Source organism: Mobula hypostoma, chromosome 6 (genome assembly GCF_963921235.1).
Source record: "Mobula hypostoma chromosome 6, sMobHyp1.1, whole genome shotgun sequence".
NCBI lineage: Eukaryota > Metazoa > Chordata > Chondrichthyes > Myliobatiformes > Myliobatidae > Mobula > Mobula hypostoma.
The window spans coordinates 133,249,173-133,265,481 of NC_086102.1; the positions used below are offsets into that span (position 1 = coordinate 133,249,173).

Sequence of the window (16,309 nt, forward strand, 5' to 3'; positions counted from 1 at the left end):
AAATATGGAAGCATTGAGAAAAAAATTCACAGCAGTAATACTGGAATCAGAGATCATAAATCAAGATAGATTGAACAGGTCTGAATTCATTACTCCAGAAAGGGAAAAAAAATCTAAGAAATTACCCTATAGAAGTCTTTCAATAAATTGCCAGGTAAATGTAGAGGAGATACTGTATTTTCAGACCATAAAACATAGCAGCTGAATTAGGGCATTTGGCCCATCAAGTCTGCTTTGTCATTCCATCAAGGCTGATTTATTATCCCTCTCAACTCCATTCTCCCTGTAACCTTTGATACCCTGACCAATCAAGAACCTACCAGCCTCCGCTTTAATCATATCCAAAGACTTGTCTCCACCGCCGTCTGCGGACATAGGCCAAAAAGGGAAGGGGGATGAATAAAGACAGTACCAAATTAGAGCCTGTTAATATAAGATAATGAATACTCACTACTGTCATTACAAACTAGCAACTTCTGCTTTCTAACAGTAAATGGTCCTGATGACTCTACAAATGTCTTGGCTGTGCCAGTGATAACAGTGCTCCTATCCAATGAAACTGCACACTCTATTCAGTCCCTAAGTGAAACCTACAGCAGTCTCATATAAGCACAATTACTTCAGCACACCCTGATATTCCAGTTAGAGCATTGCAAAACACAATTGGAAAAATGTTTGCCTGTTGCCCTAACATGTTGGTTTGTACTTACAATACTGCAATATTTAAACAACAGCTATTGCATACCAGGGGAACAAGTCATCATTGATATACCTCCACAGTCATTTCCAATAAACTCAGGTTGTGTAATGTAGAGTACCAGGACACAGTATTAGACAAGGTAGGTTTGATAGAGCAAAGGATGGCACAAGCAGCTGCAGGACTGTAAATATAAAACACTGGGATACTTAGTACTGGTAAGGTACAGTTCTGTTACTCTGTAAAAATGGAGTGTCATTACTCATACTGTAGGTACATTTCAGTGAGAAAACAAAATCACTGGATGGTCAATACAAGACTTACTGCATAACAAATACAGTTAGGTACACCTGCTCATTAAAGCAAATATCTAATCAGCTAATCATGTGGCAACAACTCAGTGTGTTAAAGCACGCGGACATGGTCAAGAGGTTCAGTTGTTCTTCAGACCAAACATCATGATGGGAAAGAAATGTGACCTAAGTGACTTTGACCATAGAATGATTGTTGGTGCCAGATGTTGTGAATTGAGTATCTCAGAAATTGCTGATCTCCTGAGATTTTCACATACAACAGTCTTGAGAGTTTAAGGAGAACGACATGAGAAACAATCCAGTGAGTTGCAGTTCTGTCGGAAAAATGCCTCGTTAATGATAGAGGTCAGAGGAGAATGGCCAGACTGTTTCAAACTGACAGGAAGGCGACAGTAACTCAAATAACCACATATTACAACATTTGTGTGCAGCACAGCATCTCTGAATGCACAACACATCGAATCTTGATTCAGCAGCAGATGAACACCAGCGTACACTCAGTGGCCACTTTATTAGGTACAGGAAGTAACAGATAAAGTGGCCGCTGAAGTACACACGATATCGATACATAGAGCCCTGAGACTATAGCACTGGGTAAATCACCAGTGGATGCACACTGTTAAAGTATAATCTTGGGGGTTCAGGAATGGTCGCTATAGTACACCAGAATGTCAGTGAATATAGAGTCACTGCATAAAAAGGAGCAAGTTTGTTACTGTGACACTGTAATGTTGGAGAGAGTTCTATCATTGCCTAACACAGATGGCTTTAGTTGTGTTATTGCAGTAACAACACATTAAGTACATAGAGCCACACTCACATACAATCCTACACTCTGACACTCACACATAATCCCACACTCTCTGACACTCACACACAATCCCACACTCCCTGACACTCACACACAATCCCACACTATCTGACTCTCACACTCAATCGCACTCTCTCTGGCATTCACACACAATCCCACACTCTCTTCCACTCACACATAATCCCACAGTCTCTGACAATCACACAAAATCTCACTCTCTCTGATATTCACACATAATCCCATACTGACACTCACCCATAATCCCACACTCTCTGACGCCACACATAATCCCACTCACCCTGACACTCACACACAATCCCACTCACCCTGACACTCACACACAATCCCACACTCTCTGACCCTCACACATAACCCCACACTCTCTACACTTACACATAATCCCAGAAACCCACACACAATCCCCACATATTCCCACACTCTGTTCACTCACACATAATCCCACACTTTCTGACATTCACGCATAATCCTACACTCTGACACTCACACACAATCCCACACTCTCCGACACTCACACACAATCACACACTCTCTGCTAGTCACACATAATCCCACACTCTATGGCTATGTCTACACTAGACCAGATAATTTTGAAGACGCCGGTTTCGAGTAAAAATGACAGGCGTCCACACTACGCGTTTTTTCAAAATATCTCTGTCCACACCAAAACGGATATTCGGGCGAACCTACTCCTACTGGGCATGTGCAGACACATCTACAAAAAACAAGCGAAGAGGAAATGGTATAATATTTACGTTCCCGCAGTGGCGTTGTGCTATTTCTATACAATAAAACTAGAGTACCAACAACAGAAAGAAAGATGCCTTCAAGGAATACAAAGAAAACCTCCGCTGGAAAAAGCAGACCGGACTTCTTTGTTTAGACAGACAATGAAGTCGAGCTGTTTCTGCGAGTTACAAACGACTACAAGTCAGCAAAGCAGTAGAGATGTTTAATTCCAAACAAACTATTAACGTAGACAATAAAGTAAATAACCCACGCATTAAGCTGTCCTCTTCAAGATCAACAAGAGATTGGAATCTTCTGCTGCCAGACATCTGCAGTATTTCTGACATTAATATTTTTAAAGATAGACTCAATCAAATCAATTTAGGGGAACTAGCCAAAAAAGCTCACTTTACAATTTAACTCTCATGCCGTTCACACCAACTGCACGTTATAACAGCCGTCCGGCAGTGCTTGCACAGTACCAAGCAGAAGCAGAAAAAGCATTGTTGTTGTGGTGTTGTCATGACAATGTTTTTAAATCTCTCCGGTTACCCCATCCACACTACAATGCGAAACAATTTACACACTCTAGAGAGTGTTTTCCAAAATCTCCATTTTTGGGGGATTAAAACGCCGTTTCAGTGTGGATGGAGGGTCAAAACAAAAGAGAAAAAGCTTTGTTTTCAAAATTATCTGGCGTAGTGTGGACGTAGCCTATGACACTCACACATAATCACACACTCTTGGACACTCACACATAATCCTACAGTCTCTGACACACATACACAATCCCACACTCTCTGACACTCACAAATAATCTCACACTCTCTGACACTCACACATAATCCCACACTCTCTGAACCTCACATATAATCCCACTGTCCCTGACACTCATACACAATCCCATACTCTCTGACACTCACAAATAATCTCACACTCTCTGACACTCACACATAATCCCACACTGACACTCACAAATAATCCCACACTCTCTGAACCTCACATATAATCCCACTGTCCCTGACACTCATACACAATCCCATACTCTCTGACACTCACATATTATCCCAAACTCTCTTTGACCCTCACACACAATCCCACACTCTCTGACACTCACACACAATCCCACACTCTCTGACCCTCACACATAATCCCATACTGACACTGACAAATAATCCCACACTCTGACACTCACACATAATCCCACACTCTCTGACACTCACACACAATCCCACACTCTCTGACACTGACAGATAATCCCACACTCTCTGACACACACACAACCCCACACTCTCTGACACTGACAGATAATCCCACACTCTCTGACACTGACAGATAATCCCATACTCTCTGACACTCACAAATAATCTCACACTCTCTGACACTCACACATAATCCCATACTCTCTGACACTGACAGATAATCCCACACTCTCTGACACTCACAAATAATCCCACACTCTCTGACACTCACACATAATCCCATACTGACACTGACAGATAATCCCACACTCTCTGACACTCACACATAATCCCACACTCTCTGAACCTCACATATAATCCCACTGTCCCTGACATTTATACACAATCCCATACTCTCTGACACTCACATATTATCCCAAACTCTCTGACACTCACACACAATCCCACACTCTCTGCCCCTCACACATAATCCCATACTGACACTGACAGATAATCCCACACTCTCTGACACACACATAATCCCACACTCTCTGACACTCACACATCATCCCAAACTCTCTTTGACACTACACACAATCCACACACTCTGACACTCACAGGTGATCCCACACTCTCTACACTTACACATAATCCCGCACACAATCCTATACTGACCCTCACACAATCCCACACTCTCTGACACACACACATAATCCCTCACTCTCTATACTTACACATAATCCCTCACTCTCTATATTTACACCTAATCCCACACTCTATGACATTCACACACAATCCCACACTCTCCGACACTCACACACAATCCCACACTCTCTGCCAATCACACACAATGGCACACTCTCTGACAATCACACATAATCTTACACTCTCTGCTTTTACACGTAATCCCCCCCACACTTAATCCCACACACAATCCCACACTCTCTGCCAGTCACAGATAATCCCACACTCTCTGACACTCACATAATCCCACACACAATCGTATACTGACCCTCACACAATCCCACACTCTCTGACACACACACATAATCCCTCACTCTCTACACTTACACATAATCCCACACTCTATGACACTCACACATAATCCCATACTCTATGACACTCACACATAATCCCACACTCTATGACACTCACACATAATCCCATACTCTATGACACTCACACATAATCCCACACTCTATGATACTCTCACATAATCCCACAGTCTCTGTCAATCACACATCATCTCACACTCTCTGATACTCACACATAATTCCATGCTGACACTCACCCATAATCCCACACTCTCTGACACGCACACATAATCCCTCACTCTCTACACTTACACATAATCCCAGAAACTCACACACATTCCCAGACATATTCCCACACTCTCTGATATTCATACGTAATCCTACACTCTGACAATCACACATAATCTCACACTCTCTGGATCTCACACATAATCCCATACTGACACTCACCCATAATCCCAAACTCTCTGATGCTATGCATAATCCCACTCACCCTGACACTCACACACAATCACACACTCTATGACACGCACACATAATCCCATAGTCTCTGACAATCACACATCATCTCACGCTCTCTGATACTCACACATAATTCCATACTGACACTCACCCATAATCCCACACTCTCTGATGCCACATATAATCCCATTCACCGACACTCACACACGATGGCACACTCTCTGACACTCACACATAATCCCACACTCTCTGACACACACACGTAATCCCTCACTCTCTATATTTACACATAATCCCAGAAACTCACACACATTCCCACTCACACATAATCCCACACTCTCTGACATACACACATAATCCTACACTCTGACACAATCACACATAATCTCACACTCTCTGTTTCTCACACATAATCCCATATGGACACTCATCCATAATCCTAAACTCTCTGATGCCACACATAATCCCACTCACCCTGACCCTCATACACAATCCCACACTCTCTGACACTCACACACACTATCCCACACTCTCTGACACTCACACATAATCCCACACTCTCCGACACTCACACACAATCCCACACTCTCTGACACTCACACATAATCCCACACTCTCTGATATTCACACATAATCCTACACTCTGACAATAACACATAATCTCACACTCTCTGCTCTTACACGTAATCCCCTACACTTAATCCCACACACAATCCCATACTGACATTTACACAGAATCCCACACTCTCTGCCAGTCACACATAATCCCACACTCTCTGACACTCAGATAATCAGACTCTCTCTGACCCTCACACATAATCCCACACTCTCTTACACTCACACATAATCCCAGTCTCTGACCCTCACACATAATCCCACTGTCCCTGACACTCACACACAATCCCGCACTCTCTGACACTCACACTTAATCCCACACTCTCTGACACTCACACACAATCCCACACTCTCTGGCATTCATACATAATCCCACACTCATTGACGCTCACACACAATCCCACACCCTCTGGCATTCACACATAATCCCATACTCTCTGACACTCACACACAATCCCACACTCTCTGACACTCACACACAATCCCACACTCCCTGGCATTCACACATAATCCATACTCTCTGACGCTCACACATAATCCCACACTCTCTTGACACTCACACATAATCCCATACTCTCTGTCACTCGCACACAATCCCACACTCTCAGACACTTAAGCAAAATCCAATACTCTGACACTCGGATTTCACACTTATACATAGATTCTGATACACGTACTCTCTCTGACACACACACACAAACACAATCACAAATTAGCAGACACTCACACATTCCCACACTAACTGACACATACACACTCCCGTCACACACATTCATACATTCGCTGACACACACACACACTCACATTCTCTCTGACACACATTACCACATTTTCTAACACACATACACATCCACACACTCTGATACATACTATTTCACGTTCGGACACATACGTATTCTCACACTCTCTCAGTCTCATTCGCACACTGACACACACATATTCTCGCACTCTGACACAAACAAGGAACCTGATTGATTCTCACACTGACTCACTCACAAAATCACTCTCACCGTGCTTTACACAGGACCTTCGCTCCTCACCAGATCCTTTTCGCCCGCTCCCTTGCCTTGGCCTTACCTTTCCTCCCGTGGCCGGCGTCGGATCGGCTACAGGGCCAGATTTCGCCCTGGAAGCACGGCCTACACAGGGGCCGATGCAGACCAGAACACGCGAAGACTGGTGGGAAACGCGTTTTGAAAGGAGGAGTGAAAGCCAGATTGACAGAGGAAATGAGAGATAAGCATCGAGGGAGTATTCGAAAGAGAAGCAAAATATGTGCCAAGTGAACATTTAAAGTGATGTACTTTCATTTGGAGAGTGGGGCAGAAATAAGTGAAATTGATGAATATAATGAAAAAAGAAACTTCAGCGGAGTTAATATGCTGCTTTGGAGTTAGTCTATACCCGAGAACACATTGTTACCCAGGGCTCCTCGGTTATATTATTTCTTAGTTTCCTTTGCGTTTCGGGCTTACGTTGTATTCTTATGTTCTCTGCTCATCAGGATTATAATATATTGTGTCTTTCGGTGCTGGGCTAAACTATAATTTAGGGTTACTGTATCCTTCGGCTATTCTACGCACTGGTCTGGGACACAAATGTTTCATTTGATTACAGTGTCCTCTGATGTTTTCTGGGTACATTACCCAAGGGATTACTTTGTCCCTCTAGATTACACTGTACTCTCTGGATACTTTGTTTCTTTCAATCACTTTGTGTCCTATCCTATGCTCCAGAGATAGACTGATTCTTTAAATGATGCCGCTCTTTGAGTGCTACAAGGTTATACTGTTTCCTTTGGTGAGATCGTTCTTTGGTATTAAGGTGTACTCCATGAACATATGCCTATCCCGGAGACATGGAACAAGGCTACAAAGTCTCTTCAGGTACACTGTACTCTGATGATGCACGGCACTCAGAGCTACCGTGTTCCTCGGTTGCTCTGGGCTAGTATACCGCGCTGTAAGGTTACATCATGTCCCGAGGTTGTGATGTGTCCTGAGTGAAATTGTTTCTTTAGGCTATTCTGTGCTCAGGGGGTATATTGTTTCTTTCCAATAGTCTGTGCTGTGGTTTGATTGAATCCGCTATGCTTTTGAGTTATATCGTTCCCCTAGACTACTCGGTGCATTGTTTCCTCAGGGTACCTTACGCTGTGGGTTCGCATCGTTATACTAATTACTCTATCATGAGGTGACACTGTGCCTTGGAGTTCCACATTCTTAAATTGTCATGGTTTTGAACACACAACGATGGAGTAAAATAAAAGATTAGCGGGTTTCAATCTCTTTTTCTGTTGAGCTTTAAGCCAAATAGCTATCAACCAACTGTAATTTTTTTTTAAAAGGCTAGAAGTATGTGGTGGATAAAGATCTGTTCCTGCCCAACACTGTGCATCTGGATATCTCCATCTGTTTTATATACCAGATCACAGTGCAGGTGAGTTCACAGCTTTTCGCCAACCCGGTAAGGTATGAACAAGAGGAAATCTGCAGATGCTGGAAATCCAAGCAACACACACCCAATGCTGGAGGAGCTCAGCAGGTCAGGCAGCATCTACGGAAAATGGTACAGTTGACGTTTTGGGCCGAGACCCTTCGGCAGGACTGTACTTTTTCCATAGATGCTGCCTGGCCTGCTGAGTTCCTCCAGCATTTTGTGTGTTTTGCTCGGTAAGCTATACGTTGATTATGGTGCAGCCATCCTAACCAGTGGTGAATCATTAGAATACAATTCTCTGGGATAATATAAACCATCACTTTGAAAGACACTGTGATCAGAAACAGTGTTCAGAAAGCAATGCATCGGTCAATAAACCACATTTAATTTAAATGACGTCAGCAAAGTTTTTGATCAGGCTCTATTTGGTAGAAAAATACAGGCCCTTAGGATAGAGCAGACTATCTTATTTTGAACACAACACGAACTCAGTAGCAGGAAAGGAAAAGGTCAGTGTCAAGGGACTTCGGTAAGCTTCATCACTGGTTTCTTTCTTTTAACAATATACTTTAGCGCTATTTGTATAGACGGCACAATTAAGAACTTTATGGATCATACAGAAGTTGACTATGTGGTTAATAATGAGGAAGAAAACCTTAGATTGCAGAAGGACATCAAAAGACTAGTCAGGTAGTGAAAAAATAGCAAATGGAATTGGATACAGAGATGTGAGGCAATGTATTTGGTCAGGGAAAACGAGTGATGAAAGTACACAATGACATTAGAGTACTGAGAAGCATAAAGAAATAGAGGAGTCCAAAGATCCCTAGACCCAAAACGTTGACTGTACCTCTTCCTAGAGATGCTGCCTGGCCTGCTGCGTTCACCAGCAACTTTGATGTGTGTTGCTTGAATTTCCAGCATCTGCAGTATTCCTCGTGTTTACCTAGAAATATATTATTGTGATTAAGAAAAAGTATGGGATTCTTTTTCTTAACATTTTAACTGAGCATAAAATAGAAGAATTAAGAGGTTAAAGTGTAACCATTCAAGCCACAGCTGCGGTACTGCAGACAGCTCTTGTCACTGCATTTCAGGAAGTCCATTGGCACATGTTTATAGCTAACCCAATGAAGTTAGAATGGATCGACCATGTGCAACAGATGGTTACTGCTCTAGTCCAAAGTACTGTATATCTTGTATCGTTATCAGATGAGGTTAGTTTATTTTCAGATACACCAGGATGCAATGACGACTGGCCACGTCCTGCTTTCAGTCATAGCCATAGACACAGTCCACCAAGCCTCATCACCTATCAACAACACATTGACACTCAGTTTACTTTAATCTCTTTTTGCATTCACTACAAGTTAATAGGCTCCCTCTAGATTCTATTATTCATGTGCGCAGCAGGAACAATAGGTGTAAACATCACAAGTAGCCTGTCTTTGTCAAACCATGTAGATGTCATAGCCTAAAAGTCCACACCAGCACTTCTGAATCCTCCAAAGTCTAAAGAAATTTGGTATATCTTCATTGACCCTCGGCAATTTTTATAGATATACCATAGAATGCACTTGGATGCATCAAAGTTCAAAGTTCAAGGTAAATTTATTATCAAAGTATATGTCACCATACACAACCCTGAGACTCAGTTTCATGCAGGCATACTCAATAAATCCAATAACTGTGATAGAAGCAATGAAAGACCACACCGACAATGCAGACAACCAGCGTTCAAAAGATAACAAACTGTGAAAATACAAAAGAAAACAAAAAAAGAATAATAAATAAGCAATAAATATTGAGAACATGGGATGAAGAGACCTTGAAAGTGAGTCTATAGGTTGTGGGAACAGTTCAGTGATAGGGTAAATGAAGATGAGGGAAGTTATCCCCTTTTGGTTCAAGAGTCTGGTGGTTGAGGGGTAATAACTGTTGCTGAACCTGGTGGTGTGAGTCCTGAAGCTCCTGTACCCTTCTTCCTGAAGGCAGCCATGAGATGAGAGCATGACCTAGGTGATGGGGGTCCCTGATGATGGATGCTTGCTTCCTGTGATAAAGTTCCGTGTAGATGTGCTCAATGGTGGGGAGGGCTTTACCCATGATGGACTGGCCACATGCATTACATTTTGTAGGATTTTCCATTCAAAGGCATTGGTGTCTCCGTACAAGACTGTGATGCAGCCAGTCAATAGAAGCTCCACTATACATCTATAGAAGATAGCAAAAGTTTTAGATGTCATGCTGAATCTTCACAAACTCCTAAGAAAATAGCGGCACTGCTGTGTTTTCTTTGTAATTGTACTTACGGACCCAGGACAGGTTCTCTGAAATGATAATGCCAAGGGATTTAAAGTTGCTGACCTCTCCACCTCTTATCCGTGCTTGAGGACTGGCTCTTGGAACTCAAGTTTCCTCCCCCTGGAGTCAATAATCAGCTCCTTGGTCTTGCTGACATTCAGTACGAGGTTGTTGTTATAGCACCACACAGCCAGATTTTCAATCTCCCTCCTATATGCTGATTTGTTACCACCTTTGATTCAACCTATGACAGTGGTAACATCAGCAAACTGATATGTGGCCTTGGAGCTGTGTAGAGCAAGTAGGGCAGGGGTCAAAGCACGCAACCTTGTGGTGCACCTGTGCTGATGGAGCTTGTGGAGGAGCAACACACACAAAATGCTGGAGGAACTCAGCAGGTCAGGCAGCATCAATGGAAAAGAGTAAATAGTCAGCATTTTGAGCTGAGGTCTTTCAGCAGGATGAAGGGCCTTGGCTCGAAACATCGACTGTACTCTTTTCCATAGATGCTGCCCGGCCTGCTGAGTTCCTCCAGCATTTTGTGTGTGTTGCTTCGATTTCCAGCAGCTGCAGATTTTCTCTTGTTTAAACTTGTAGGGGAGTTGTTGCTGTAATGAGCTCTTTGGGCCTGTGTAGGGCGACGGAGAGTGTGGGCTCTGAGGTTTTCAGAGCAGCTGAATTGATTAATTGTTGTTTAACAACAAGTTGTTAATCATTTGTGAGTTCCTTGTGTTTTTCTGCAGTGACTCACTCTTTGTAATGTGGTCTCCTGGTGCTTTCTGTTTAAGATTGCTAATTTTATTTTGATAGGCTCAAGGTTCAGTATTACTTGTATTATTTAAGCGGATGCTCATTGCAGGGTCCTAGTTTTGAGAATGTTACTTCTTGCAACGTCGCACAGCTGAGCCACTGATGTTTTGTTGGAATTATGATGATTAAACTCTCGTTGTCGTGTCTACATCAGAGTCTGTCGTTACTCCACACTTGGGTTCTGATATTGCCAGTGCACTTCATGACAGAAGGACCGTGCTAAGTAATGGGCCCAGCAGTGTTTTGACATCAGTCGGCTTTAGGTGAGAATGCTACCTATTCTCAAGTCCTCATTCTGAGTTTCTCAAGTTTACATTCTGAGCTTCTTTAGTCCATGTTCTAAGTTTCTCAAGCCCACATTCTGAGGCAGTGTTCTGAGCTTCTCTCGTCTGTGTTCTAAGTTTCTCCAGTCTCTGTTGCATGCTTTTCAAGTCATAAATACCTGGGTTCCCAGCTTTGGGATCCCCTGATTCAAGTCTGCACAACAATTGAATGCTTCAAGCAACTTCACTGATAAAGTTGCTGGTGAATGCAGCAGGCCAGGCAGCATCTCTAGGAAGAGGTACAGTGGAAGTTTCGGGGCGAGACCCTTCGTCAGGACTAACTGATAGTAAGAGATTTGAAAGTGGGAGGGGGAGAGGGAGATCCAAAATGATAGGAGAAGACAGGAGAGGGAGGGATGGAGCTAAGAGCTGGACAGTTGATTGGCAAAAGGGATATGAGAGGATCATGGGACAGGAGGCCCAGGGAGAAAGAAAAGGGGGATGGGGGCAAAAAACCCAGAGGATGGGCAAGGGGTATAGTGAGAAGGACAGAGGGAAAAAAAGGAGAGAGAGAAAAAGAATGTGTGTATATAAATAAATAACAGATGGGGTACAAGGGGGAGGCAGGGCATTAGCAGAAGTTTGAGAAGTCAATGTTCACGCCATCAGGTTGGAGGCTACCCAGACGGAATATAAGGTGTTGTTCCTCCAACCTGAGTGTGGCTTCATCTTTACAGTAGAGGAGGCCATGGATAGACATATCAGAATGGGACATGGACTTAAAATGTGTGGCCACTGGGAGATCCTGCTTTCTCTGGTGGACAGAGCGTAGGTATTCAGTGAAATGATCTCCCAGTCTGCGTCGGGTCTTGCCAATATATAGAAGGCCACATCGGGAGCACCGGACGCAGTATATCACCCCAGCTGACTCACAGGTAAAGTGTTGCCTCACCTGGAAGGACTGTCTGGGGATGAAGCCACACTCAGGTTGGAGGAACAACACCTTGTATTCCATCTGGGTAGCCTCCAACCTGATAGCATGAACATTGACTTCGCAAATTTCCGCTAATGCCTCACCTCCCCTTCATACCCCAACCGTTATTTATTTATATACACATATTCTTTCTCTCTCTCTCTCCTTTTTCTTCCTCTGTCCCTCTCACTATACCTCTTGCCCATCCTCTGGGTTTTTCCCCCCTCCCCCTTTTCTTTCTCCCTGGACCTCCTGTCCCATGATCCCCTCATATCCCTTTTGCCAATCACCTGTCCAGCTCTTGGCTTCATCCCTCCCCCTCCTGTCTTCTCCTATCATTTTGGATCTCCCCCTCCCCCTCCAACTTTCAAATCTCTTACTAACTCTTCCTTCAGTTAGTCCTGATGAAGGATCTCAGCCCGAAATGTCGACTGTACCTCTTCCTAGAGATGTTACCCGGCCTGCTGCGTTCACCAGCAACTTTGATGTGTGTTGCTTGAATCTGCAGCATCTGCAGAATTCCTCGTGTTTGCATCATTGATAAAGTTTGTTTGATTCAATAAATCAACATTCAAGACAATAGCATGAATTTAGGAAGAACTTCCCCTTTCCTGATGTTTTTCCTTGCAAGTAACCCTATCAAGAATAAGCTACCCTATATTTAACCTTAATGAAAATCATGATACAGACTGCGAAAATTGAACTTTCATGTAATGAATGAAACAGTGATTTAGGTTTTCAACCTGAAGAAGAGCCTGTCTATGCTGTCCCAATCTGTAAAATCGAGAGTACAGCCTTCTGTATCCAAATTGCTCCTGGAAAATAGTTAAGAGTAAACAGTGTGAGCAAAATCCTTTCAAGCTCCTTCCCTAGGTCTTGAACTTCATGTTTTCAAGTCTCAAGTTTCTGGGTCTCAAAGTTTATTTCCGGGTCTAAGTGTCCCAGCCTAAGTGTAAAGGGTTCTCAAGGTTTCCCAAGGACTTAACAACATCTTAAAGTTTTTTTTTCAAATTTTCCAAAGTTTTATCAATGTTCTCCCCATCTCGAGAACTCCCAAGCCTCCCTCTTGGAGCCCCACTTGAGGTTCTCCTTGAGGCTTCCTGATCTTGCTTGAGGTTCACCTCAAAGTTCTCCGCTCTTTCAGTCTCTCTGGGTTCCCAGGTTTCTCTGCCTCTTGAAGTCCTCAAGTCTCTTTGAGTTCCCTCTTGAGCTCCCCAGATCTCTCAAGTTGTCCCTGGATCTCGAGCTTTCAGGTCCGCCTGGGCCATTAGGTGCTGTCCATAGGGAGGGGGTCCTGTAGGCTATGAGGTTTTTAGACCACCTGAATTAGTTAATTGTTATTTAACAAGTCATTAATCGTTTAGATTTCCTTGTGTTTTTCTCGAGCGACTCACTCTTTGTAATGTCTGTGAGTTCTGGTGCCTCTGTTTAAGCTTGTTAAATTTACTGTATTTTGATAGGCTCAGGGATTCCTTGTTGTTTGTATTGCTTAAGTAGATGCCCAAATAACGCTAATTGCATGATCCTAGTTTTGAGAATGTTACTTCTTGCGGAATTGCTTGTCCAGTTCACCAATGTTCTTGGAATTATCTTGTTTCCATCTCTATATCGGAGAGCCTGTTGTTCCTCCGCACTTGGGCTCCGATATTGCCAGCACACATTGTGACAGTTGTCAACCTGAAGAAATTTGGGTCTGCAAGTAAAGAAATCAAGGATTCAATTGCACTAGAGTGTATTGAGGCCAAGATCTTGAAGTGTATTGATTAGTTTTGAGGGAATGATGGTGACACACAGCTCAGTAATTGCGCTCGTGAATATACTCGTGTCAGCTAATTATTATTTCATCGTGATAATTTTTAACTCCATACTTGTCGTCACAGTGCTTGTTGAGACTTGGACACAGCACAGCAGCACTTCGCTGCCTGTTTGCATTCGGCCTTGCCTGAGAAATTGGACTGTCGAGTCAACTGACTCTGAAGACTAATGGTATTCGTTTTATATTCTAGTTGTTCTTTTCATTCGCAGTGTAGGTCTCACTTTTCCATTTGAGAGTTTTAGTTAGCGGCCCTATTTGGCCTAGAGTTTATTGTTTTCTTTCCCCTTTAACACAGTTCGTATTAAAGTCTGTGAACTATCGACCTGCTTCAGTGTCTCTCACTCCACACTTGGGCCATATCTGAACCTGGTGACAGATAGTCAATAAAGAGCATCCTGATGTATGCATCTTCGCTGTCCAGATGTGCCAGGGTTGAGTGAAGAACCAATGAAGTGGCATCTGCTGTGGACCTGTTGTATCCCTGGGCAAACTGGAGTGGATCCAAGTCACTTTTCAGGCAGGAATTGATAAACGTTTCATCACTGTGGACAATAGACATTGAGGCAGCATTCCAGTTTAGTATGGCAGCTGTTCTGCCCATGATGGAAAGAAACTGCAGAGAGTTGTGGACAGAGCTCAGCACATCATGAAAATCGCCTTCCCCTCCATGGATTCTGTCCACACTTCTTGCTGCCTCATTAAAGCAGCCAGTATAATGAAAGATTGCACTCACCCTGAATATTTGTACAGAGGTCAGGGGTTCAGGTTAATGGAGCATTGGGATCTCTTCTGGGGAAGAAGGTATGACCTGTACAAAAGGAGCGGGTTACACCTGAACCCAAGGGAGACCAACATCCTCGCGGGCAGGTGTTCGGGTGGGTTTAAGCTAATTTAGCAAGGGGATGGGATCCAGAGTGGTAGTGTTGAGGATGAGGTAGTTGGTTTACAAACAGAGGCAATGTGTAGTAAAACTGCTAGCAAGGAGAGACTGATGATAGGGAAAAGTTGAGTTGCAATGTAAAAGGAGGTCAAAATCAAAAAGGGTAAATACAGGACTGAAGCTGTTATATTTGAATGCACACAGTATACGGAATAAAGTGGATGAACTTGTAGTACAGTTACAGATGCATGTGCAACATTGTGGGCATCACTGAATCGTTGTGATGCCCACGATCACCATCCACTGGTGCCTAACATCCAAGGTTACACATTGTATTGAAAAGACAGGAAGGGAGGCTGAGGGGGTGGCATGGCTCTGTTTGTAAACAATGAAATCAAATCATTAGAAAGAGGAGGCACAAGGTCAGAAGGTGTTGAATCATTGTAGGTAGAGCTGAGGAATTGCAAGAGTAAAAAGACCTTGATGGAAATCTTATACAGACCTCTGAATAGTAGTAAGGATGTGGTCTGCAAATTGCAATAGGAAATAGAAAATGCATGCCAAAAAGGCAATGTTATAATAGACATGCGGGATTTCCATATATGGATAGATTGGGAAAATGAGGTTGGTGTTGGGTCCCAAGAGGGGGAATTTCTAGAATGCCTATGAGATGGCTTTTTAGAGTAGCTTGTGGTTAAGCTCACTAGTGGATCAGCTATTTTGGATTGGGTGTTGTTCAATGAACTGGAATTGATTAGAGAGCTTAAGGTAAAGGAACCCTTAGGAGAAGTGATCATAATATGATAGAATTCATCCTGCAATTTGAGAAGGAGAAGCTTAAGTCAGATGTATCACTATTACATTGGAGTAAAGGGAATTACAGAGGCATGAGGGAGGAGCTGGCTAAAATTCATTGAAAGGGAACACTAGCAGGGATGACAGCACAGCAGCAATGGCTGCAAT

General features: G+C 43.2%; 2 protein-coding genes across 10 annotated transcripts in view; one reads left to right on the forward strand and one right to left on the reverse strand.

The window, feature by feature from the left end:
• The window catches only part of als2b (alsin Rho guanine nucleotide exchange factor ALS2 b), a 142,242-nt gene extending 132,771 nt beyond the window's left edge, over window positions 1-9,471 (reverse strand). For 3 of the 9 annotated variants that reach the window (XM_063051770.1, XM_063051774.1, XM_063051766.1), the window contains exons 1-2: window positions 9,346-9,471; window positions 9,151-9,246 (exon numbers count right to left, since the gene is read on the reverse strand). The gene's annotated coding sequence lies outside the window, so the exon portion shown is untranslated. Of the gene's footprint in view, window positions 1-6,871; window positions 7,534-9,150 lie in introns of those variants that run through there. The other 6 variants (XM_063051775.1, XM_063051773.1, XM_063051769.1 and 3 more) reach the window with 4 other exon arrangements.
• Window positions 9,472-11,537: 2,066 nt separating this feature from the next.
• LOC134348422 (eIF5-mimic protein 2) overlaps window positions 11,538-16,309 on the forward strand; it is a 47,287-nt gene continuing 42,515 nt past the window's right edge. Inside the window, exon 1 of the mRNA XM_063051777.1 lies at window positions 11,538-11,677. The gene's annotated coding sequence lies outside the window, so the exon portion shown is untranslated. The remainder of the gene's footprint in view (window positions 11,678-16,309) is intronic.